The 25,405-nt window shown below is 37.4% G+C and overlaps 1 long non-coding RNA gene across 2 annotated transcripts in view; it reads right to left on the bottom strand.

Moving 5' to 3' along the window:
* Window positions 1-25,405, bottom strand: part of LOC113894956 — a 255,105-nt gene that overhangs the window by 179,139 nt on the left and 50,561 nt on the right. Inside the window, exons 2-3 of one of the 2 annotated variants that reach the window (XR_003511714.1) lie at window positions 24,491-24,683; window positions 4,926-4,963 (exon numbers count right to left, since the gene is read on the bottom strand). This is a non-coding gene — a long non-coding RNA (uncharacterized LOC113894956). Of the gene's footprint in view, window positions 1-4,925; window positions 4,964-24,490; window positions 24,684-25,405 lie in introns of those variants that run through there. The other variant, XR_003511713.1, reaches the window with a different exon arrangement.

The following is a 25,405-nucleotide window of genomic DNA, read 5'->3' on the forward strand; positions in this document are numbered from 1 at the left end:
TTCCAGAAACGAATGTGTTTTAATGGATTCATTACATGATCTCTAAAGGCAAATATTTTCAAATCATTTTAAAGAAATTTCATGTATACATTTTAATTCCTAAATCACTAGTTTAATCTTTCCTTCCAAATGTCAACCCATATCATATGACAAGTCTTTACCCTCTACTCCAGGAAGACATTAAACAGGTATGGTAACAAACTTAGAAATAAAAAGAGAATAAATGACCACTTTGGATGTGGTTCCTGTAGCCCCAAGAAGTACTCTTTGCCTAAAAAGTAAATAAATAAGATACCCTTCCCCTTTTCTCAAGTGTTGAAATTCTACAAATAATAAGCATTCTTAGAAAAAGCAACGCTTTAAGCTATGAAATTCTAAAGCTTCCAAATAGCATCATTTACTTGACAAATTCTGGCTGATATCAGCCTAGTGATTTTCTAAACAACATATAAAAATTGACCACTATTGAAGGCTGTGTATTCAAAGCCTGACCAGGTCTCATACAACTGGCTATGGTTACTACATGGTTTCTATTTTATATTTTCCACATACACCTTGATGGAAGATTGTCTTTGACATAATAAAATGTGAAACAGCAGGAAAATATAAGCCAAAGGAGTAATCGATTTTAACAACTCACTCTCAGGAAAATTTTCTTCACATTAAACCTAAATCTCTACATCAACGGCTAAGTACATTTAAGGCCATCCTCCGTTGTTCTAGAGTCTGACTGATTTCTTTTTTGTTAAGGTGAAGACCTTATATTTTCAAAGTGCTTCTCAACCACATTTACTAGTTTTTCTTCACAAATATGCCTGAAGTTTAATACTTTTTTTTTTCTTTAAACAGATCCTGATATTGCAGCACAGAGATATTAAGAGGCATGTTCAAGGATACACAGCAAATTAAAAACCCAGCAGGGGATGGGGTCAGAACACCTCAGTTTCCAAGCCGCTGCTTCCCCAAGTGATCTGTTGGGACTCTCATGGCATGATGAATTAAGCAAGAGAAAGAAACTTAAACAAGAAAATAAAAAATATTAAAATTGCAAGTTCTTTTTTCACATATGGATTCTAAAGACCCCATGATATGATGCTTGCCATCAAGCTTCTAAGTACCTTAATAGACTCATTAATCTACCCCCTTTCTGCCTTTATGTGTTCTCACTCATTTACACCAGGATATGAAACATTAGGAAGGAGGTCCTAGATCTCATGGTTGAAATGAGCATGTCATGTCACCTAATCTCTGAGGATCATAAATGTGGAATTTTTCAGAGGAATGTTTGAGCACCTCTGCTCAACTTCTCTTTCCTAACTCCATCCTTCACATCAATCCTGCAGACAGAGATGAAGAAAAGAGAAAAAAGATGGAAGACTTGAAATTTTGAGACTCAAAGATCAGAGCAATGAATTTGGAGATCAAGAGCTCTTGAACTTGTACCTAAATCATGAGTGGATGTTCTGGGATAGAAAGTATAAAGAGACAGAAAAACAGAAAACAGAGCTCTTAGTAACCCCTACATAAAGGAGGGGTTTTTTTTTTGTTTGTTTGTTTGTTTGTTTGCTTTTTTATTATGGATAAGATTCAAACTGAAAACTTCCCTAATATGGGGAAAAAAAAAACAGTCACCCAAGTTCAAGAGGCACATAGAATTCAATACAGGATAAACCCAAGGAGGAACAGGCCAAAACACAAATTTATGAGACTGACAAAATTTAAATACAAAGAAAAAATATTAAAAGGTTATCAGGTGATTTTTCAGCAAAAATTTTTCTTAAGAGAGAGGTATGACATGCCTAAAGCTATGAAAGGGAAATATTAACAACCAAGAATATTCTAACCAGCAAGGTTCTCATTCAGATTTGATGGAGAAATCAAAAGCTTCCCAGATAACCAAAAGCTAAGAGAATTTACCACCACCAAACCAGTCTTAAAACAAATGCTAAAAGAACTTATCTAGACAGGGGAAAAAAGAGACCACAACTACAAACAAGAAAATCACAAATGGGAAAGCTCAGTGGTAAAGGCAAACACACAATAAGGGAGGAGAACAGCCACAAATAATACAGCATCAAACCAGGAACTGTGAGAGGAGGACAGGACAAATGCAGGGTATTTGAAATGCATTTAATTTTAACAGTTCAACAAATTAAAACAATCATGTATTTATACAGACAGCTATATCAATCAGATCAGATCAGATCAGTTGCTCAGTCATGTCCGACTCTTTGCGACCCCATGAATCACAGCACGCCAGGCCTCCCTGTTCATCACCAACTCCCGGAGCTCACTCAGACTCACGTCCATCGAGTTAGTGATGCCATCCAGCCATCTCATCCTCTGTCGTCCCCTTCTCCTCCTGCCCCCAATCCCTCCCAGCATCAGAGGCTTTTCCAATGAGTCAACTCTTCGCATAAGGTGGCCAAAGTACTGGAGTTTCAGCTTTAGCATCATTCCTTCCAAAGAAATCCCGGGGCTGATCTCCTTCAGAATGGACTGGTTGGATCTCCTTGCAGTTCAAGGGACTCTCAAGAGTCTTCTCCAACACCACAGTTCAAAAGCATCAATTCTTCGGTGCTCAGCCTTCTTCACAGTCCAACTCTCACATCCATACATGACCACAGGAAAAACCATAGCCTTGACTAGACGAATCTTTGTTGGCAAAGTAATGTCTCTGCTTTTGAATATGCTATCTAGGTTGGTCGTAACTTTCCTTCCAAGGAGTAAGCGTCTTTTAATTTCATGGCTGCAATCACCATCTGCAGTGATTTTGGAGCCCAGAAAAATAAAGTCTGACACTATTTCCACTGTTTCCCCATCTATTTCCCATCAAGTGGTGGGACCGGATGCCATGATCTTCGTTTTCTGAATGTTGAGCTTTAAGCCAACTTTTTCACTCTCCACTTTCACTTTCATTAAGAGGCTTTTGAGTTCCTCTTCACTTTCTGCCATAAGGGTGGTGTCATCTGCATATCTGAGGTTATTGATGTTTCTCCTGGCAATCTTGATTCCAGTTTGTGTTTCTTCCAGTCCAGCGTTTCTCATGATGTACTCTGCATAGAAGTTAAATAAGCAGGGTGACAATATACAGCCTTGACGAACTCCTTTTCCTATTTGGAACCAGTCTGTTGTTCCATGTCCAGTTCTAACTGTTGCTTCCTGGCCTGCATACAAATTTCTCAAGAGGCAGATCAGGTGGTCTGGTATTCCCATCTCTTTCAGAATTTTCCACAGTTTATTGTGATCCACACAGTCAAAGGCTTTGGCATAGTCAATAAAGCAGAAATAGATGTTTTTCTGGAACTCTCTTGCTTTTTCTATGATCCAGTGGATGTTGGCAATTAGATCTCTGGTTCCTCTGCCTTTTCTAAAACCAGCTTGAACATCAGGAAGTTCACGGTTCACATATTGCTGAAGCCTGGCTTGGAGAATATTGAGCATTACTCTACTAGCGTGTGAGATGAGTGCAATTGTGCGGTAGTTTGAGCATTCTTTGGCATTGCCTTTCTTTGGGATTGGAATGAAAACTGACCTTTTCCAGTCCTGTGGCCACTGCTGAGTTTTCCACATTTGCTGACATATTGAGTGCAGCACTTTCATAGCATCATCTTTCAGGATTTGGAATAGCTCAACTGGAATTCCATCACCTCCACTAGCTTTGTTCGTAGTGATGCTTTCTAAGGCCCACTTGACTTCACATTCCAGGATGTCTGGCTCTAGGTCAGTGATCACACCATTGTGATTATCTGGGTCGTGAAGATCTTTTTTGTACAGTTCTTCTGTGTATTCTTGCCATCTCTTCTTAATATCTTCTGCTTCCGTTAGGTCCATACCATTTCTGTCCTTTATCGAGCCCATCTTTGCATGAAATATTCCTTTGGTATCTCTGATTTTCTTGAAGAGATCCCTAGTCTTTCCCATTCTGTTGTTTTCCTCTATTTCTTTGCATTGATCACTGAAGAAGGCTTTCTTATCTCTTCTTGCTATTCTTTGGAACTCTGCATTCAGATGTTTATATCTTTCCTTTTCTCCTTTGCTTTTCGCTTCTCTTCTTTTCACAGCTATTTATAAGGCCTCCCCACATGGCCATTTTGCTTTTTTGCATTTCTTTTCTATGGGAATGGTCTTGATCCCTGTCTCCTGTACAATGTCACGAACCTCATTCCATAGTTCATCAGGCACTCTATCTATCAGATCTAGGCCCTTAAATCTATTTCTCACTTCCACTGTATAATCATCAGGGATTTGATTTAGGTCATACCTGAATGGTCTAGTGGTTTTCCCTACTTTCTTCAATTTAAGTCTGAATTTGTCAATAAGGAGTTCATGGTCTGAGCCACAGTCAGCTCCTGGTCTTGTTTTTGCTGACTATATAGAGCTTCTCCATCTTTGGCTGCAAAGAATATAATCAATCTGATTTCGGTGTTGACCATCTGGTGATGTCCATGTATAGAGTCTTCTCTTGTGTTGTTGGAAGAGGGTGTTTGTTATGACCAGTGCATTTTCTTGGCAAAACTCTATTAGTCTTTGCCCTGCTTCATTAGCGCATGGCAAATGTAAGCCAAAAATATATGATATTTTGGCTACTGTTGCTGTTCCTGCTGTTGTTTAGTAGCTAAGTTGTGTCTGACTCTTTGTGACCCCATGGACTGCAGTAGGCCAGGCTCTTCCACTTTCTCCCAGAGTTTGCTCAAATTCTTATCCATTGAGCCGGTGATGCTACCTAACCATTTCATCCTCTGTGGCCCCCTTATCCTTCTGACTTCAATCGTCCCTAGCATCATGGTGTTTTCCAAAAACTCTGCTCTTAGCATCAGGAGGCCAAAGTAATGGAGCTTCAGCATCATTCTTTCCAATGAATATTCAGGATTGATTTCCTTTAGGATTGACTGGTTTGATCTCCCTGAAGTCCAAGGGACTCAAGAGTCTTCTCCAACACCACAGTTCAAAAGCATCAATTCTAAAAAAAAAAAAAAAAAAAGGCATCAATTCTTCGGCGCTCAATCTTCTTTATGGTCCAACTCTTATATCCATACATGACTACTGGAAAAGCCACAGCTTTGACTACACAGACCTCTGTTGGCAAAGTGATATCTCTGCTTTTTAATAGGCTCTCTAGGTTTATCATAGCTTTCCTTCCTAGAAGCAAGCATCTTTTAATTCCATGGCTGCAATCACCATCTGCAGTGATTTTGGAGCACAAGAAAAAATCTGTCATTGCTTCTACTTTCCCCCATTCTATTTGTCATGAAGCAATGGAGCCAAACGCCATGATCTTGGTTTTTTGAATGCTGAGTTTTAAGCCAGCTTTTTCACTCTGCTCTTTCACTCTCAAGAGGCTCTTTAGTTTCTTTTAACTTTCTGACAGAGTGATATCATCAGCATATCAGAGCCTGTTGATATTTCTCCCAGAAATCTTGACTTCAGCTTGTGATTCATCCAGCCCAGCATTTCACATTATGTACTCTGAATATAAGTTAAATAAGCAGGGTGACGATTCACAGCCTTGTCATACTCATTTCTCAATTTTGAACCAGTCAACTGTTCAATGTCCAGTTCTAACTGTTGCTTCTTGACCTGCATACAGGTTTCTCAGGAGACAAGTAAGGTGGCCCGGTACTCCCATCAATTTAAGAATTTTCCAGTTTGTTGTGATTCTCACAGTCAAAGGCTTTAGCATAGTCAATGAAACTGAAATAAGAAGTTTTCTGAGAATTCCCTTGCTTTCTCCATGACCAATGAATGTTGACAATTTGATCTCTGGTTCCTCTGCCCTTTTGAAACCCAGCTTGTACCCTGGTATTTCTCAGTTCAAGTACCTCTGCAGCCTACCTTGAAGAATTTTGAGCATAACTTTGCTAGACTGTGAAATAAACACAGTTGTGTGCTAGTTTGAACATTCTTTGACATTGTCCTTCTTTGAGATTGGAATGAAAACTGACCTTTTCCAGTCTTGTGGCCACTGCTGAGTTTTCTAAATTTACCGACATATTGAGTACAACACTTTAACAGCAGGATCTTTTAGGATTTTAAATTGCTCAGCTGTAATTTTTTCATCACTAGTTTTGCATGTATAAATGCTTCCTAAGACCCACTTGACTTCACAATCCAGAATATCCGGCTCTAAGTGAGTGATCACCTCATCAAGGATTTATGTGTGTGTGTGTGTGTATCTATTATATCTCCTTCACAAATCACAGTCTTGTCGTGGTGAAGGGGCTTGCCTCAATAAAGCCATGATCCATGCTGGGCAGAACCACCCAAGATGGACAAGTCAAAGTGAAAAGTTCTGATAATACGTGGTCCACTGGAGAAGCAAATGGCAATCCACTCCAGTATTCTTGCCAGGAGAATCCCATAGACAGAGGAGCCTGGCGGGCTACAGTCCATAGAGTCACAGGGAGTCAGACACGACTGAAGCAACTGAGCACGTATGCACACTAGGAAAAATGCAGCTGCTGGGCCAAAGTGAAAACCTTGTTCAGTTGTGGGTGAGTCTCTTGGCAAAAGTAAAGTCTTCTGCTATAAAGTGCAATGTTGCACAGGAACCTGGAGTGTTAGGTCCATGAATCAAGGCCAATTGGACGTGGTCAAGCAGGAGATGGCAAGAGTAAACACTGAAATTTTAGGCATCAGTGGACAAAATGGATGGGAATGGGAAAATTTATTTCAGATGACATTATATCTATGACTGTGGGCAAGAATCCCTTAGAATAAATAGTGTAGCCCTTCTAGTCAACAAATGCAGAAACCAAAATGCAGTACTTGGGTGCAATCTCAAGAACGACAGACTGATCTCAGTTCATTTCCAAGGCAAACCATTCAACATCAGAGTAATCCAATCTATGCCCCAACCACCGATGTTGAAAAAGGTGATGTTGATCGGTTCTATGAAGCTCTACAACACCTTGTAGAGTTAACACTAAAAAAAAGATGTCCTTTTCATCATAGGGGATTGGAATGCAAAAGTAGGAAGTCAAGAGATTCCCAGAAAAACATGAAAGTGACTTTGAAGTAAAAAATGAAGCACAGTAAAAAGCAAACAGATTTCCAACAACCCAAGAGACAGTTCTACATGTGGACATCATCACAGGGTTAATATCAAAATCAGATTGACTATATTCTTTGCAGTCACAGATGGGGAAGATCCATAGTCAGTAAAAACAAGATCTGGAGCTGACTGTGGCTCAGATCATGAGCTCCTTATTGCAAAATTCAGGCTTAAATTGAAGAAAGTAGGGAAAATCACGAGGCCATTCAGGTATGACCTTAATCAAATCCCTTATGATTATACAGTGTAGGTGATGAATAGATTCAAGGGAATAGATGTGGTAGACAGAGTGCCTGAATAACTAGGGACAGAGTTTCATAACATTGTATAGGAAGCATTGACTAAAGCCATCCCAAAGAAAAAGAAACACAAGAAAGCAAAGTGGTTGCTAAGGAGGCTTTACAGGTAGCTGAAGAAAGAAGAAAAGCAAAAGGCAAGGGAGGAAGGGAAAGATATACCCACATGAATGCAGAGTTCCAGAGAACAGCAAGGAGAGATAAGAAAGCCTTCTTAAATGAATAATGCAAAGAAATAGAGGGAAACAATAGAATGGGAAAGACTAGATATGCACACAAAAAAGAAAAATGAATCCAAACACAACAATTAAGATTGTTATCAAATCATAAGATAGGAAAACAAAAGAGGAAGGGAAGAAAAAAGGCCCACAAAAATCCAAAACAATTAAGAATATAGCAGTAAAAACACACATATCAATAATTACTTTAAATATAAACAGATTAGACACTCCAACAGAATGACACAAACTGACGCAATGGGTACAAAAACTAGACCCATATATATGCTTTTTCTAAAAGAAAATTTAGGAAAACTGAAATCATATCAAACATCTTTTCTAACCGCAATGCTATGAGATTAGAAATAAATTACAGGAAAAAATACAAAAAACGTAAACACATGGAGGATAAATAATGTCACTAAATGTCCAATGGATACCTGAAGAAATCAAATAGGAAATAAAAAATACCTAGAGACAAACGACAATGGAAACATGACAATCTGAAACCTATAGGATGCTGCAAAAGCAGTTCTGAGAGGGAAGTTTATAGCAATACATTCTTGCTTTAAGAGGCAAGAAAAGTCTCAAATAAACAAACTACCCTTCCATCTAAGGCTTCCCAGGTGGCTCTATGGTAAATAATCTTCCTGACAATTCAGTAGACTCATGAGATGCAGGATTGAGCCCTGGGTCAGGAAAACCTCCCGAAGGAGGAAATGGCAACGCACTCCGGTAACCTTGCTGGGATAATCCAAAGGACAGAGGAGCCTTGTGGGCTACAGTACCTGAGATTGCAAGAGTCAGACACAACTAAGCAACTGAACAGCAAAGGACTGAATAGGCTTCTTTTAAGCAAAAAAAAAAAAAGGTGAAACAGCAAGTCTTTATGAAAAAATGATTTATGTTTATGATTTAAATTTTTTTTCATAGTGATAAGCATCCAAGCAAGTTTATGGTAATTTATTTTTAAAGCTAGTTTAATGGCAATATAACAGCCAGAATTAACTTCTGATGTCTAGCTCCTAAATTTGTTTCATTATTGTAATGATTTTCTAAGTAATTCTAATCAGGGATAGTCATTAATCAGAAAAGTCTAAAAACATTACAGCCGTTTACCAATGAGGACCAATAAAGGGTTAATATCCAAACCATACAAACAGCTCATAGAACTCAACACCAAAACCCAAACAAACCCAATGCAAAAAAAAAAAAAAAAAAATGGGCAGAAGACCTAAACAGACAGTTTTCCAAAGAAGAAACACACATGGCTAACAAGCACATAAACAGATGCTCAACATGACTAGTTATTGGAGAAGTGAGATATCACTTCATACCTGTTATAATGCCTATCATGAAAAAGTCTGCAGATAACAAATATAATAGAAGAGGATGTGGAGAAAAGAGAACCCTTCTACACTGTTGGTGGGAATGTAAATTGGTATAGTCACTACTGAAAACCTAACAGAGATTCCTTAAAAAAACTAAAAACAGAACTACAATATGATCTAGCAATTCCACTCCTGGGTATACATCCAGAGAAAAAAATGAATGCACTAACGCAAAAAGATACATGCACCCTAATGCTCACAGAGCATTATTTACAATAGTCAGGACAGGAGGGCAAGCCATCAACAAAAAATTGGTTTAGAGAGATATGGCATATATACAAAGAAAGGCGGTGCCAAAGAATGTTCTAACTAACCGCACAGTTGCACTCATTTCCCAAGCTAGCAAAGTAACGCTCAAAATTCTCCAAGCTAAACTTCAACAGTACATGAACTGAGAACTTCCAGATGTTCAGGCTGGATTTAGAAAGGGCAGAGGAATCAGAGATCAAATTGCCAACATCTGTTGGATCATAGGAAAAGCAAGAGAATTCCAGAAAAAAAAAAAATGTACTTCTGCTTCATTGACTATGCTAAAACTTTTGACTGTGTAGATCACAACAAACTGTGGAAAATTCTTAAAGATATGAGGATATCAGACTATCCACCTGCCTCCTGAGAAACCTGTGTGCACGTCAAAGAGCAACAGTTAGAACCATATACAGAACAACAGGCTGCTTCAGTATTGGGAAAGGAGTACGTCAAGGCTGCATATTGTCACCCTGTTTATTTAACTTATATGCAGATTATATCATGCAAAATGCCAAGCTGGATGAAGCACAAGCTGGAATCAAAATTGCCAGGAGAAATATCAACAACCTCAGATAGGCAGATGACACCACCCTTATGGCAGAAAGTGAAGAGGAACTAAAGAGCCTCTTAATGAAGGTGAAAGAGGAGACTGAAAAAACTGGCTGAAAACTCAACATTCAGAAATGAATATCAGGGTATCCAGTCCCATCACTTCATAGATGGGGAAACAATGGAAACAGTGAGAGACTATTTTCTTGGGCCCCAAATCACTGCAGATGGTGACTGCAGCCATGAATTTAAAAAATGCTTACTCCTTGGAAGAAAAGCTATGACACACCTAGACAGAGTATAAAAAGTAGAGACATTGCTTTGCCTACAAAGGTCCATATGGTTAAAGCTATGGTTTCTCCAGTAGTCATGTATGGATGTGAGAGTTGGACCATAAAGAAGGTTGTATGCTGAAGAACTGATGCTTTTGAACTGTGGTGTTGGAGAAGACTCTTGAGTCCCTTGGACTTCAAGGAGATCAAACCAGTCAATCCTAAAGGAAATCAATCCTGAATATTCACTGGAAAGAATGATACTGAAGCTCCAATACTTTGGCCTCCTGATGCAAAGAGCTGACTCATCTGAAAAGACCCTGTGCTGGGAAAGATTGAGGGCAGGAGGAGAAGGGGACAACAGAGGATGAGATGGTTGGATGGCATCACTGACTCAATGGACATGAGCTTGAGCAAGCTCTAGGAGTTGGTGAAGCACAGGGAGGCCTGGCATGCTGCAGTCCATGGGGTTGCAAAGAGTCAGACACAACTGAGTGACTTAAAAACACCAACAAATATATACAACAGAATGTTAGTCATAAAAAATGGAACACTGTCATTTGCAGCAGCAAGAATAGACTTAGAGAATATTGTGCTTAGTGAAATACGTCAGACAGAGGAAGACAAATGCTGTATCATATAACCTGCATGCAAAATCTAAAAAAATAATACAAACAAATGTATGTGTGAAACAAAAATAGACTTAAGATATGGAAAACAAACCTGAGGTTACCAAAGCGGGGAGGAGTGGGGAGAGATAGATTAGGGGCATGGAATTAACAGACACAGACAAATATATATATATATATATATAAGATAAATCAGCAACAAAGATACACTGGGTGCTATATAAGTGTAGCCCCAGTAATTATGCTCATTATCTTGTAATAATAGAGTATATGCCAAAATACTGAATCACTGTTCTGTATACTTGAAACTAACATAGCATTGTACATCACCTATACCTCAATTTAAAAACAAAATTTAAAAAGTTAAGGTTTACATAGATTTTCAGGTACTAGACTTTTTCTAAACTTTTAAAAAAAGAAAGAACAGAAATTCTAATTCCTGACATTTGAAATGTACTAATTTAAGAAGGCTTTAATTTTAAAGACTCTATTTTAGAAGCATGGGTAAAATAAAATGTCTAAAACTTGCTGTTGCTTGATATGCATTTGGAGTTAAAGAATATGCTGTGAGAGTGAAGTGAGTCAGAAAGAGAAAGATAAATACCATATACTAACACATATATATGAAATCTAGAAAAATGGTACTGAATAATTTATTTACAGGGCAACAATGAAGAAAAAGACATAGAGAATAGACTTATGGACATGGGGAGAGGGGAGGAGAGGGTGAGATGTATGGAAACGGTAACACAGAAACTTACATTACCATATGTAAAATAGACAGCCAATGAGAACTTGCTGTCTGGCTCAGGAAACTCACACAGGGGCTGTGTATCAACCTAGAAGGGTGGGGTGGAGAGGGAGATGGGGGGCAGAGGGGAGGTTCAAAAGGGAGGGGATGTATGTATATACCTATGGCTGGTTCATGTTGAGGTTTGACAGAAAACAGCAAAATTCTGCAAAGTAATTATGCTTCAATAAAAAATTAATTAAAAAAGAATATGCTGTGAAATGTATAAAATGATGTGTAAATAAAAGAAATTAAAGTCACATTCCATAAACTCAGTTGATCGAGAAATCATTAACTTTCCTATAACAATCACAAATGATCTATTCTCCACAGAATAATGGGCCTTCCCTGGTGGCTCAGACAGTAAAGAATTGGCCTGCAGTGTGAGAGACCTGGGTTCCATCCCTGGGTTTGGAAGATCCCCTGGAGAAGGAAATGGCAACCCACTCCAGTATTCTTGCCTGGAGAATGACTTGGACAGAGGAGCCTGGTGGGCTACAGTCCAAGATGTCACAAAGAGTTGGATATGACTGAGCAACTAAGACTATAGAATAACTCATTTTTTCTCTTTTGAACTTACACTCCTCCCTGCTGTAGAGCTGAGTATTAGGCAGTCACCACCATCCCTCCGTTTCCCCACTCACCACCCTTGGTACGTGTTCACAGATTAGAAGAACTAAGTGACGGACTGAACGTGCATTTGGCCTGGATTGCAGCTGCCCCCTGAGGATCCACAGCGATAAAGAACTTGCCTGCCAATGAAGGAGACGTAGGTTTGATCCCTGGGTCAGGAAGATCCCCTAGAGAAGGAAATGGCAACCCACTCCAGTATTCTTGCCTAGAAAACTCCATGAACAGAGGAGCCTGACGGGCTACATACAGCCACGGGGTTGCCAAAGAGTCCAACACCACTGAGCAACTAAACAACAAGAGGTCAACGCTAAACCACCTCACATCCTGCCTCTTCAGAAGCCACGCCTCACTCATTTACTAAGACAACTTGGCCACAGGCATATAGTTCATTCCAGCAACGACGCTGGAGAACACCATACTTTGTAACTCCATGTATTTCTCTCTAACTACACAAACTTCAGATCCCCTGGAGAAGGAAACAGCAACCCACTCCAGTACTCTTGCCTGGAGAATTTCATGGACAGAGGAGCCTGGCGGGCTCCAGTCCATGGGATTCTCCAGGCAAGAATATTGGAGTAGGTTGCCATTTATGTATTCATCTACTAATTAGTTCTTGTATGACACAATCATTTCTGTTTCAATTCTGCTCTTCTTTTTGGAGTATAGGATGTAAACAGGAACCATAATTCTTGGCTATTAATTTGAATTGGCAATCTGAATATCAAAACTCAAGAATTCATGTACTTTGTGTTCTCTGCTTTCTGTAACCTCATCCCTTTCCTAAAGCAAAAGCACTGAATGCTTTGCTGTCTGAATTACAAAAAAAAAAAAAAAAAACTTTATTAGGAGAAAGAAATTAAAAATATATAGAGAGATACAAATTAAAAATATGGCATCACATCACTATGCTCCTCATCATTCCATTGGGTTTTATGTTCCCCCAGCCAAAAAATACTATTTTCTATTCAAACTGACTAGTCCTTTTATCTTCTTTACGGTTTCTAGCTTTGGAGTATTTCAAGGGATCAACAATCTGCTTTACAGAAAAGAGCATGAAATACTGTTGGAGAATACTAGAGTATATTAAATAATCTGTCTCACTTTTAGTCCTTAAATACAAACAATAAAGCCCACACAAAGTGGTTGATGAATGAGAAAAATTTTTGCAAACTGCAAGGTCTTACATAAATACTATATTATAATCTGAAATCCTTAAAGGAAGACATCCTCAATCATCTAAAAGATAGTATTAGTGTCAGCTGAAAAGATAAGAAACACCAGTTTGGAGAAAATGAAAAAAAAAAAAGAATATATATATATATATATATATATATATATATATATACATATATATAAACACCATCTTTTGCTTCATGCCAACAACAGTAAGGACTTCAAGTGTTCTGAATCTCTGCCTCTGTGACAGAATGTATAAGAAGATGTCCTGTTTTTCTCAGTACTCGGCATACAATAAACGTTATGTGTCATTTTTCTTTAGCTCTACTGCTCCTTCAACTTCATCATAAAATACGGAGGCCGAGCTTTGGCGCCGTTACCCTGTGCACACCCACGCAGAACGGCGTTCCGACCGGACTCCAACATTTGGGGAAACACAGTGACAGCAGAGCTTGAGCGGCCCCGAGCAGCAGAGGTTTTCACCTGCGTCCCCAAAACTGCACCAGAACTGAGGGCTTGACCCATCACTTGCTATTTCAGCCTTGAGTATTTCTTGATTATACTGATAAAGTGTAAAACACTGGAAGCAGACATATCAGGCCTTCGATGCAAGCCTAACACTCTAAAAACAACTTTCTAAGTGCAAAGCGCACTTAACTTTCCATTGGTGTTATTTATCTACCAGACAATTACTAATCCTCAAAAAATGAAGGGAAACTGGAATGGGCTTAGCATAAATTCTCCTTTTTCACAAGCTCTAACAAGCAAAACTCACCAGGCAATTAACTGGTTTTTAAAGTGAAAGTAGTAAAATTACGCTGAAATATATGGAAATGGAAATTGCAACATTTTTATGAGATATGTATCTACATCAAACTGATAGAAAGATTAATATTGTAATCTACTCATAAAAACCTATCCATATTATGTAAAACTGTATTTGAATTTCATCCCACCTCAGTGCTTTGTTCATTTTTTAGGCTACCATATTTTTTATTTAAAAAAATGAAAATCCAAACTTTATTTTTAGGAGGTAAGATATTAAAAGTTAATCCAAAACTGTTGTTCTTATGGAAGACCAGTAAACCCATCCTTATAACTAAAACAAGCAATCTGGCCCTCAAAAACTGTTTTCAAGCACTTGAATGAGTAGAGGGTATTCTGCAAATGTCAAAAAGAGGAGAAGATTAATTTGAAAGCTTCCAAGGTATACATAATTCTTCAGGAACACTAGAATTTTGCCAGGATGACTTCTGCCTTTGGAAAATAAATTTAAATCTGCTGTTGTCATATAGCTTAAATCAGTATTTCTCATTGTATCAAATATTTAATGTCATTTTCATCATTATACACCAACAGTTCTTTCTGCAGCAGAATAATCCTATTTGATACTCTGTTTGTCTTTTCTGCTGATACACTCTCACATGTGTAGGGTTATTTAAACAAATGTTTACACCAAATTGTGCAAAGGGCTTGTAATGGAAACACTGAAAAATATATTTTCAATAGATTTTAAAATTCCAAGCTAGCCTCAATATACTCAGTAAAATGTGAGAAACAGAAAAAACTTTAAATCTTTCAATATGTTCATTATTAATAATACATATAAAGAAAGAAGCTACTCTAAACCTAACACATATGCAGGATATTTGTGTTCTGGTGCTGACGGTCAGTCATGAGCAGGCCCGTGGTTATGTTACTTAAAGGGCTATGTATCCGGCAGTGCTGTGCACTGTCAAATGAGCTTTAGGTCTGATGGTAATTTCATTCTCAAGTTCAGTCATATGAGGCTTTCCTCCAGGAATAGGTTCTATCACAGGAGCAAATTATTCAAATCTAATTTAACAGACTCAATAATTTTCCTCAGTTTTATCTTGGGCATTTTGTATTCCTTTCCCTTCACCTAGTGGCTATGTAACAATTCAATTACCAAAGTTCTTCATCCAGAAAGTGCAGTTGATCTCGGGGAATTCTTACTTTGTTTGATTTCTTTTTTCCTCCTAGCTTAACACATGCCAGTTGGTGTTGACTGAGTTAAAAATCTTGAAATAAGCCTGGCACTGTGTCAGTACGTAGGTTAAGAAATGAGAAAAAATTTAATAAAATACACACTAGAAGTGGAAAATAAGATTAGCGGTGACATTTCTTGTCATGAGGGCATTTTTTTTCTCTATGAACACACAATAAAACAAGCTCAATGCAGCTGAAAAGAGAATGAGAGAGATGATATAAACTGAAAGATGAAAAGGCAGAGGGTGAGTGAGTGTAAAGAAACACGTTGAGAGCACACCGAAGGGAAAACCCCAATTAGCAGATTAAGGAAGTAAAAAAAGTTTCAGAATTAAAAAAAGCAACAGGATAAGCAATGTCAAGGAAGATTAAAAGAGTGAAGGTATTAAAACTATGCAAGAGTCTTAGGAGGTTATTAAGAATTTTAGGGAATTATAAGAAAGTTGACATGGTAAAAAGTCTTTACATGGTCTTTCATAAAAGAAAAATCATCTGTCAATATCTCTGCCTGGACAATAGAATTAGGTTCTTATTCTTCAGAATCAAGATAGGCCTTCTGATTAGATCTGGATTCATCTTTCTGCCATTTTGCTAAATACTCTTTCTCTGCTTGATTAAATATGCAAACAGACTTACATACTTATACATAAAGGGTGGAACTAAAAATTCAGAGTCAAATAAAGCAGATTTAATGGTGGTGGAATTTCATGAAATTAAGTATGAAATGAATTATCATAAATCTTGTAAGTATATTATTTATTCTTGTTGCTTTAGCCGCTCAATCATTTCTGACTCTTTTGCAACCCCATGGACATAGCCCATCAGGCTCCTCTGTCCATGGGATTTCCCAGGCAGGAACACTGGAGTGGGCTGCCATTCCCTTCTCCAATATTATTTATGTGTTTGTTAGTCTTTCAGTTGTGTATTATTCTTTGAGACCCCATAGCCCACCAAGCTCCTCAGTCCATGGGATTTTCCAGGCAACAATACCGGAGTGGGTTGCCATGCCCTCCCTCAAGGAATCTTCCCAGCCCAGGGATCAAACTTGGGTCTCCTGCATTGCAGGCAGATTCTTTACCATTTGAACTTCCTGAGAGTAATATTATTTCTATCTACAAATAATATATTAATTAGAGATCACCAAGTGTTTGACTAAATTATTTAATATAAGAAGTTAAGACAGATGAATCAGATAGATACATATTTGGAGAGGGGACCTGAGCAAACTCCCTTTGTCAGTATTGATTAAATGAATCAGACAATGGTTTCCACTTAATATTTGACAAATACCAGCAGGTCCTCTTAAAGACTCCCTTTAGGAATCTGCAAGTTAGGTAACAGAAATACATATAATTAACATCTTGGGAATTTGTCTACCCTATTTTCTACCATTGTGCTTCAAAAAGAGTCTTAATAGACTTCTTTGTAAAGCACACTGTAGATTTAGATTCATAGTCACAGAAAGTTAATAAGAACATCTAACAACTACTCAGCCTTTACTATGAGGAATGTGTCTTATTGTCCCCATTTTGCAGATGACAGAATGTGGGACTGGGAAGTTCTCTCACCCTTTTGTCTTCTTTATGTTTGGATTTCAACTAAATTATACTTCTACATACCAATAAGAAAGAAACTTTATAGAAAAATGGTCAAAGCATATGGATAGACAATTCCCAGGGAAACATCAAATATCTGAAAACCTGATCAACACTATTAATAATCAAGTAAATGGAAATTAAAATAATAATGTCATCATTTGCAGAAAATAGTAATTGACTAATCTGACTCGGCACTGGTGGAGACAAAAGATCACTTATAAGTTGTTGATGGCGGAGGTACTGTGGCAGGATGAATCAAACTCAGAAGTGAGCGTGACGGAGAACCATTAATCCTGTTTGTAGAAATATCTGTAAGAAATACTCACATGTGTACTCACGCATACGAAAAAAGAAACAAATGAACACAACTTCATCACAAAAACATGACTAAATTGCTCAACAATGAGGGAACTATAAATAAAATTGGATCATATTGCTCCTATACTATGGAAACTCAAAAAGTAATTAAAAAGAACAAGATAAATCATATGAAAAGCGCTCTAAGGCCCACTTTAAGAACAAAAAAAAACGAAGAGTAGTAAATAGATAAGGAAATTGCATTGTTACATAGGCAGAAAGAAATGGGATTCGCTGCTGAGACTGTAAAAGTAGGCTATCCCAGTCTTAATTCCATATAGTTCTGGGTTTGAAATAATCTATAAAGTGTTTCTATACTGCTCATGTAATTAAAAACATTCAAATATGAAATTATTTGTGGGTTCTATACTTCTCTCAAGGACTTACAGGACCCAATTTTATACATAAAATTGTTTGTTTGACTTTGTATACCCCCCTATGTATATGTGTTTAAAAATGACTCAGTGAAATTAAAAATTTTCAAAAAAAAAAAAAAAATACAGTGAATCCCTCTGTATAGGAAAGAACTCACACTTAGAATCATAGAACTTTTGCATTTATTCTTCATACAAACTTAAGTCCTTGAAATCTGAACCTGTTTTCCTTACTCAAAATCATATCTTTCCTGCTTGACTTCTCATCTCCATAATCATATCCCCTCTAACTCAACTTCCAGAGCTACTGTCAAAGGCAAAATAATTTGATAAAATTCACTTTGGAAAAGCACAACATTTTATACATTGATAGAGGTAGATGAAGATATTCAGTTAAACTGAGGCTATTAGACAAAAATATGTAATGACTAATACTTTTTAAACATAACTCACTAAACAGCTATACTAGAATCTAGAAAGAAAATTCAAGATTCAGCTACTTGTATTTAATCTTTTACATCTCAAAAATAATATTATCATCAAAAAAATGTTTGTAAAATGAAAAAAGCCAATTGTTTCAGAAGTTTTATTATAAGCTTATAATCAAAAATGGTCTGTAAGACTAAAAGAACATTTAAGATTTTTTCAGTGAAACATTCAGAATTTGTTAGCAGTTTGTTTCAATTATTGTCTGAATGTTCAGAGACAAATTAATTGTAATAAACAGAAACTATACATCTGTATTACTTTGGAAAAATCTATTAGAATCATTCATAAAACTGAATAAATACTTTAGCTAAAAATTGTTTTGGTTTGAAAAAATCGTATGTTGAATAATTAAGATAGATATAGACTGATAAAATATAATGTATGGATGTATGCACACAATCAAAGAAACATAAAGATGCAAGTTCAAAAATTACATTAAATTCAACAAAAAATAAGCCAGTTGCACTCCTTTCTCTAACATATAACCAGAATTTTTAACAGAAAATAACCTGATAAATAATAAGTAACTTCCTGGCTTAGGAGCTAACATACACAAATAGTTTTGGTGGTGGAATATGAAATGTTTATTTAGAAAGTGACAGCTCATGAAAGAGAAAAAAAGAAAAAGAAAAGAGAAAGGGAAGACAAGGTAAGAAAATTATTTAGATTGAAGGTTACAGCAGCTGTGCAAATAAAGAAAATGGTGCGATCAACAGTTCACATCCCTTTGATGGATCATTGAAAAAGCTCTGTGTAAATAGTTTTGATGTTCAAGCTCCTGTAGAAAATAATACAGTAAAAAACATGCAAGCAAGAAGCTATAAAGCATAAAGAATCTTGCAGTCACTTTCCCCCCAGCAGACACAGGCCACTGAACAGCTGATTTATATATTTAAAAAATAACTCTCAGGAGTAATGATTTTTTAAAATGACAAAGAACTGCAAGCTTTGGTGGAAAACTTGGTAAAGGCTGTGAGGGCAATACGGTCTGTTGGCTCGTGGGTACTCAGCAAATGACACCACAATGGCCCCCACTTCAGCCTCAGTGCTAACTCCAGTCTCCAAATGGAGCAATTTCTCTCACCTTAAGATTTTTTAATAAAATAAAGTAACAAAGTTAATGGCCTGCCAGATGTTCACCACAGGGAGTTTGTTTCACGGAAATTGAAGGAGGAACTTAATTTTGAATTTATGGGCACATCCCCCTCCCCTCCACACATTGCCATTTTTCCTTGTTTGTCCCACGTTGCTTTCCGCTTTGTTGACCAATGCCAGAAGCGCCACACTGGGACTCTTTCAGTGCTATTCATCTCTGCATTAGGACAAGATGTGTTTAACTTTTCCTCCCACCACCCCCCCACCCCCGCCCCGCCTTTTTTTTTTTCTCACCAGGGTACAGTTAGAGGTAGCAGAAAAATTATCCTAAAACTAACAACTGCTCTGACAATTTCTGATCAGCTCAACATAAAATTAATCAATGAAAATATCTCACAGCATAGTCAGGTATTCAAGTTGTAGCATTCTGTGAAACAAGGAAATTTTTCAGGTTCCATTATTAGAACCTATGAGTGAGTTAAGTTCACTTCTTAAGCATTTTTGAAAATGGAATCAAAACATTGCACTTGGGTGGTTTCCAAGACTATTTTAAGAGATAATGGTGGAGGAGTCAGATTTTTCAAAGTAGTCTGTGTGTAGAAAGTTGGAAACCTATATGTGTTTGCTTTAGGAGGGAGTTGAAGCAAGAAGGAGAAGGGAGAAGCAGAGGGGAGTTGAGGACAACAAAAAAAGAAGCAATCCACTATTCCTCAAAGCATGGGCCTGTGTTTATGAATAATGTAAGGAGTATGTTTAACATTCATTCACAAGTGAAATTCTCCACAAACTCTAGACTCAATCACTACTTTCTTCTTGAGTAGCACTCAGTCTTTGGAAGTACAAATAGAAATCACCTAAAATCTTGTTAAAAGTGTGAACTCCCAGACTGCACTCCTAGAGAACTTACATTTTAGAAAGTATCTCAGGAAACTTTTCTTTAGAAGGCGTAGGACCCACAACTTGCAAAATACTGCTTTAGATTCTTTTATGGAAAAAAAAAAAAAACAAAAAACCCAAGAATCTAAGATAGTTTAACCTAACAATGGTGGTAATTTCTCTTTTTGTTGCTATCAACAAAAATCAAGCTAGCAATTTTTTTGAAATGAATATCATAATAAGTATTTTATAGTTAATTGAAAGAGATGATACAAACTTATTAAATATTTGCTGAATGTACAAATAAAGAATAAATACGCAAGCAGATCTACCCAACACGTACTCTCTAGATACTCAAAACTTCTAAGCTGGAATAATAATCCTATATACAACTGACTTTCTTGACAATGTACAATTTAAAATCAATTCTTGTGTTATTTAAGCCAAAGTAAATAATCAAAGACTTTGACTGTGTGGATCACAATAAACTGTGGAAAATTCTGAAAGAGATGGGAATACCAGACCACCTGACCTGCCTCTTGAGAAACCGATATGCAGGTCAGTAAGCAACAGTTAGAACTGGACATAGAACAGCAGACTGGTTCCAAATAGGAAAAGGAATTCGTCAAGGCTGTATATTGTCACCCTGCTTATTTAACTTATATGCAGAGTACATCATGAGAAACACTGGGCTGGAAGAAGCATGAGCTGGAATCAAGATTGCCAGGAGAAACATCAATAACCTCAGATATGCAGATGACACCACCCTTATGGCAGAAAGTGAAGAGGAACTCAAAAGCTTCTTGATGAAAGTGAAAGAGGAGAGTGAAAAAGTTGGCTTACAGGTCAACATTCAGAAAACGAAGATCATGGCATCTGGTCCCATCACTTTATGGCAAATACATGGGGAAACAGTGGAAACAGCATCAGACTTTATTTTTCTGGGCTCTAAAATCACTGCAGATGGTGATTGCAGCCATGAAATTAAAAGACGCTTACTCCTTAGAAGGAAAGTTATGACCAACCTAGATACCATATTGAAAAGCAGAGACATTACTTTGCCAACAAAGGTTCATCTAGTCAAGGCTATGGTTTTCCCTGTGGTCGTATATGGATGTGAGAGTTGAACTGTGAAGAAAGCTGAGCACAGAAGAATTGATATTTTGAACTGTGGTGTTGGGGAAGACTCTTGAGAGTCCCTTGGACTACAAGGAGATCCAACCAGTCCATTCTGAAGGAGATTGGTCCTGGGTGTTCTTTGGAAGGAATGATGCTAAAGCTGAAATTCCTGTACTTTGGCCACCTCATGCGAAGAGTTGACTCATTGGAAGAGACTTTGATGCTGGGAGGGATTGGGGGCAGGAGGAGAAGGGGACCACAGAAGATGAGATGGCTGGATGGCATCACCGACTTGAGGGACGTGAGTCTGAGTGAATTACGGGAGTTGGTGATGGACAGGGAGGCCTGGCGTGCTGTGATTCATGGGGTCGCAAAGAGTCAGACACGACTGAGTGACTGAACTGAACTGATGGTTTCCTTGGAGTCACAAAGGCAAAAAAAACTATTAAATCACAATAATACAGAAATGTATGTGGTAATGAAGGAAAGGGTACAAGGTTGATACAGCAGTAAAGAGAAAAGCCAACTGTCCAACTATGAGATGTCCTAGGAAGGTATTTTAAAATGCACAGTATCACCTAGGTATCTCCTCTGAAGACTACCATATGATGCTAATAGCAGCCATGAATTAATACAGGGGACCACATATGAACCACTAACCCTGTGACAGGTCTTTAGTATTATATCCACAACATATCTTTTCACCTTTCTAGCAACCCTATGAACTTAGTATTATGATTCTCCCCATTTTTACAGTGAAGCTAAGGTTTAGAAAAATTAAGTAAACTACCAAGTGTTCCAGCTAGTTAATAATGGATTCAGAACTTAAGCTAGACCTGTCTGTCTTGACACCAAAGCTGCACATCACTTTGTGAGCAAGTCCTCTGAGAATCGTGGAGAGTGCAAAGCTGTTTGCATTTAACCTGACAAAATTTGGCTTTATCACTTAAATTCCTGTGAATTGTTTTTACTCAAAAACAACAACAGAAGTAAATGTTTATTGTAATGCTAAAGCTTTGAAAACTTCTCAAAAAAAAAAAAAAAAAGTTTCACACTTTCTATGAAGATGCTGACATTTATCCTCTGGCTTTATTTTCCTCTGTGACACCTCCATAGTTTGAGAATGTCAGCTAAGTGATATATGAGAATTACAAAACCACATACTATAAAAGAAAATGAAGTTTTCAATAAAGATGAGAAATTCAAAACAAGAAAATAAAGGTAGAAAACATTTGAAATCATGAATAAATAAAGATAGGACAGTAATGTCTTATTTGTGGCTCTGGCAATCACATTTTTATTTTTCTATAGGATGGTTATATATATCTGCATAAAGTTTTCAAACTGCATGCATATATTTCTACCTAGAAGAGTTAGAATCTCTGTAAGCAAAATAGTCTACTGGAATGATTACTTTCCCACTTTTCCAGACCACTTAAATGAGTCTAGGGGATACTGCAGGTATAAGGCATCTATTTAAACTTCATGTTCTCAATATGCAGATAAGAAAGTATAAATACATGTCCTTTAGGATCTTCATAATTTGTGAACATGCCAAGCAGTTATTGCAAGCATTTGCCTGAGACTTACTAAAAATGCAAAAGAGAATTTAAGTATAAGATATATTAAATCTCAAGTCAGTAAGGGTTGGTTTGAAAACTTTAAAAAGAAATCACTTTGCATAATATAAAACTTCTGGGAAAGTCTGCCTCAGCAGATTACACTACTTCAGCAATATTTTCTGAACAACTAAAAGTGAAGCCAGAGAAAAGCTTGCTCTCATTCTTGTGTGTGTGTGTGTGTGTGTGTGTGTGTGGGTGTGTGTTTAATTAGTGCCTTGGTTTCAATAAATTCATATAAATTTCAAACTCAGACTCATTTAGAAAGTGGATTTTTACTATAATTTTTATTCACTGAGCTTTAATTTTTAAAATATATTAAATGCAATTTTTTTCCTGAATTTCTTGGTCCAGTCAACTTTAGTTTTCCCACACACTCTAATTTTCGGTAATGTAAAATCTGTGGTTGGCCATGGATCACAGTGCAGAAAACAGATGCCAAGATGACACAGGCCACTGAGTAGATGTGGAACAGATTTGGACCCAGGATTTTTAAAATGCAATTGACTACATGATTCACAGCATCCAGGATATAATAATAAAGCATTGACAGTCAAGACATTCTTGATTTCTCATCTCAGGCTCAAAGTGTCTGGAGTCATCTCTGACATCTCCCTACTTCAGGCCCCATATTTAATAATCAAGTCCTAAAGTTCTACTGTCATGGATCTTTTAAATCAATTTATTCCTCTCTATTCTCTTCACCAGCGCCATATTTCAGACTTGCATTATCACAATCTGTTCTGTCACAATACAGACTTCACGCTAATCAATCCTGAAAATGCCATCAGGTTAATCTTCATAAAACTCAATTCTGGGCATGTCATTCACCTACTCCAGAATTTTCAGCAGCTCGCCAATGCTTAAAGTCTATACTTCTTAGCTCAAAATTCAAACTGTCTCCTCTATTATAATAATTGCTTGATATTTAGCTTCATCTTAGGTACTGGAACCAGTTTTTCCTTTGTACATAGTAAGTAACTGGCACAGAAATTTACACACAGAAGCATGTATTCATTCTTACACATTCCATCATGACTCATATATCTACCTTTCTCAATTCCATCTAACATTTAATTATAGGAATATGCTCTCTTATTTTTAATTTCCTCTGGATGATAATAGTCATTACTTCAGAAATGTTTCTATTATAGTTTTTCAGAGTCAAGTATCAGAGATAGTTTCTCAAAAAGAGTATCACTGTTTTTCTATATGATCAGTATGAGACAAAGAGGAAAAGACATTCCATTACTTAGCCACGGAGCATAAAATCCTTGCGATCAGACGTTGACCCTAATCTTCAGTCCTCCTCAACCTACACTTACTGCCTTCTTCAGTGTCTCATCAACTTTGCATGAGTCCAGCAAATGTGTTCACTAAGTTCTGAATGTCCAGCCATGGAGAAACCATGGTCAGAGGGGAAAGTACCAAGTGACGCTGTCCAATGCCATATTTGTCTGAACTAGTCCCTCTCTTTTGCTCTGAGTTAGATTATATTGCTGCATTAACAGTCCCCCTGCTCTGGGGTTGTTTATCAGTGTCGTCTCTCTCTGCACAGAGAATGATTACAGGTGAATCTCCACGTGGATAATTTGGATGGGAGATCACTTATCAGACCACTTGTGTTCAATTCAGAACTAAAAATACCACTGAGGCCCATAAACGTTAAATAGCACTAAGAATAATAACAACTAACCTCTTCTTAGTAGATGTGCTCCTGAGTACACACACTTGAATTTTTTCCAATTACAATTCAAGAACATTTCAGTTCCCTTTATTCAGGACCATTATTCAGGCTGTTCTGGAAATGTTTTATTCAACTTGCACATCTCTTCTCCACAATCGTTGATTTAGAATTCAGCTCTCTGATAATGAGTGGAAATTGGGGTCTGAAAGAGAAAAACACCATTTTCTTAAATGATGAATGCTGCAGGCACACACTGTCTTCACCTTAAAAAAAAAATAATGAAACCCTGAAACACTTTCCTAACTGCTAAAATGCTTGACCTTTGAAAACAAAGAAAAAAAGAGCAAATTACAACTACATATTTAAAATATCCAAGATCGCATCCCTGACATTACAGCATAATGACAAGAATAACATCAAAACCTGGTCTGAAAGGATTTCAGTGGTATTCTCTAGGCAAATGTGTGACCTGATGAGGCAGGCATTGTGGGAGTAAGTAAAAAACAGACAATACTTTGTCTTTCTGTGGTGGTGGTTGCTGTTATTGTTGTTGCCGTAGATAATAAAAAGGCCTGATCTCTTCAGGAAGGCTGTGCTCAATCCTTTCCCTGGGCTGTACTTCACTCTCCTATTCAACCTAAGGACACTGGGCAGCCTCTTCAGCTCTGTAATGAAATCTGAGCAAAAAAGCTTTTAAAATAAATCAGTCCTGTTTAAACCGCAGCTCAGAGAGTTGGGACAACTCATTGTGAGACTTCTGTTTTTAGCTGTGGAGCAAGCTGTTTTGTTTTGACTCTCTCATAAACCCAGGTCTAACACACATTTACTTGGCCATTCTTGGAAAAAGAAATCAAAAGAGCCAGTCCTGGAGCGTCTGAGTACTGGTAAGTTCAGAGAGCTTTCAGGGTCCAGGGGAGGCAACAG

The sequence above is a fragment of the Bos indicus x Bos taurus genome, chromosome 7 (assembly GCF_003369695.1).
Source record: "Bos indicus x Bos taurus breed Angus x Brahman F1 hybrid chromosome 7, Bos_hybrid_MaternalHap_v2.0, whole genome shotgun sequence".
NCBI lineage: Eukaryota > Metazoa > Chordata > Mammalia > Artiodactyla > Bovidae > Bos > Bos indicus x Bos taurus.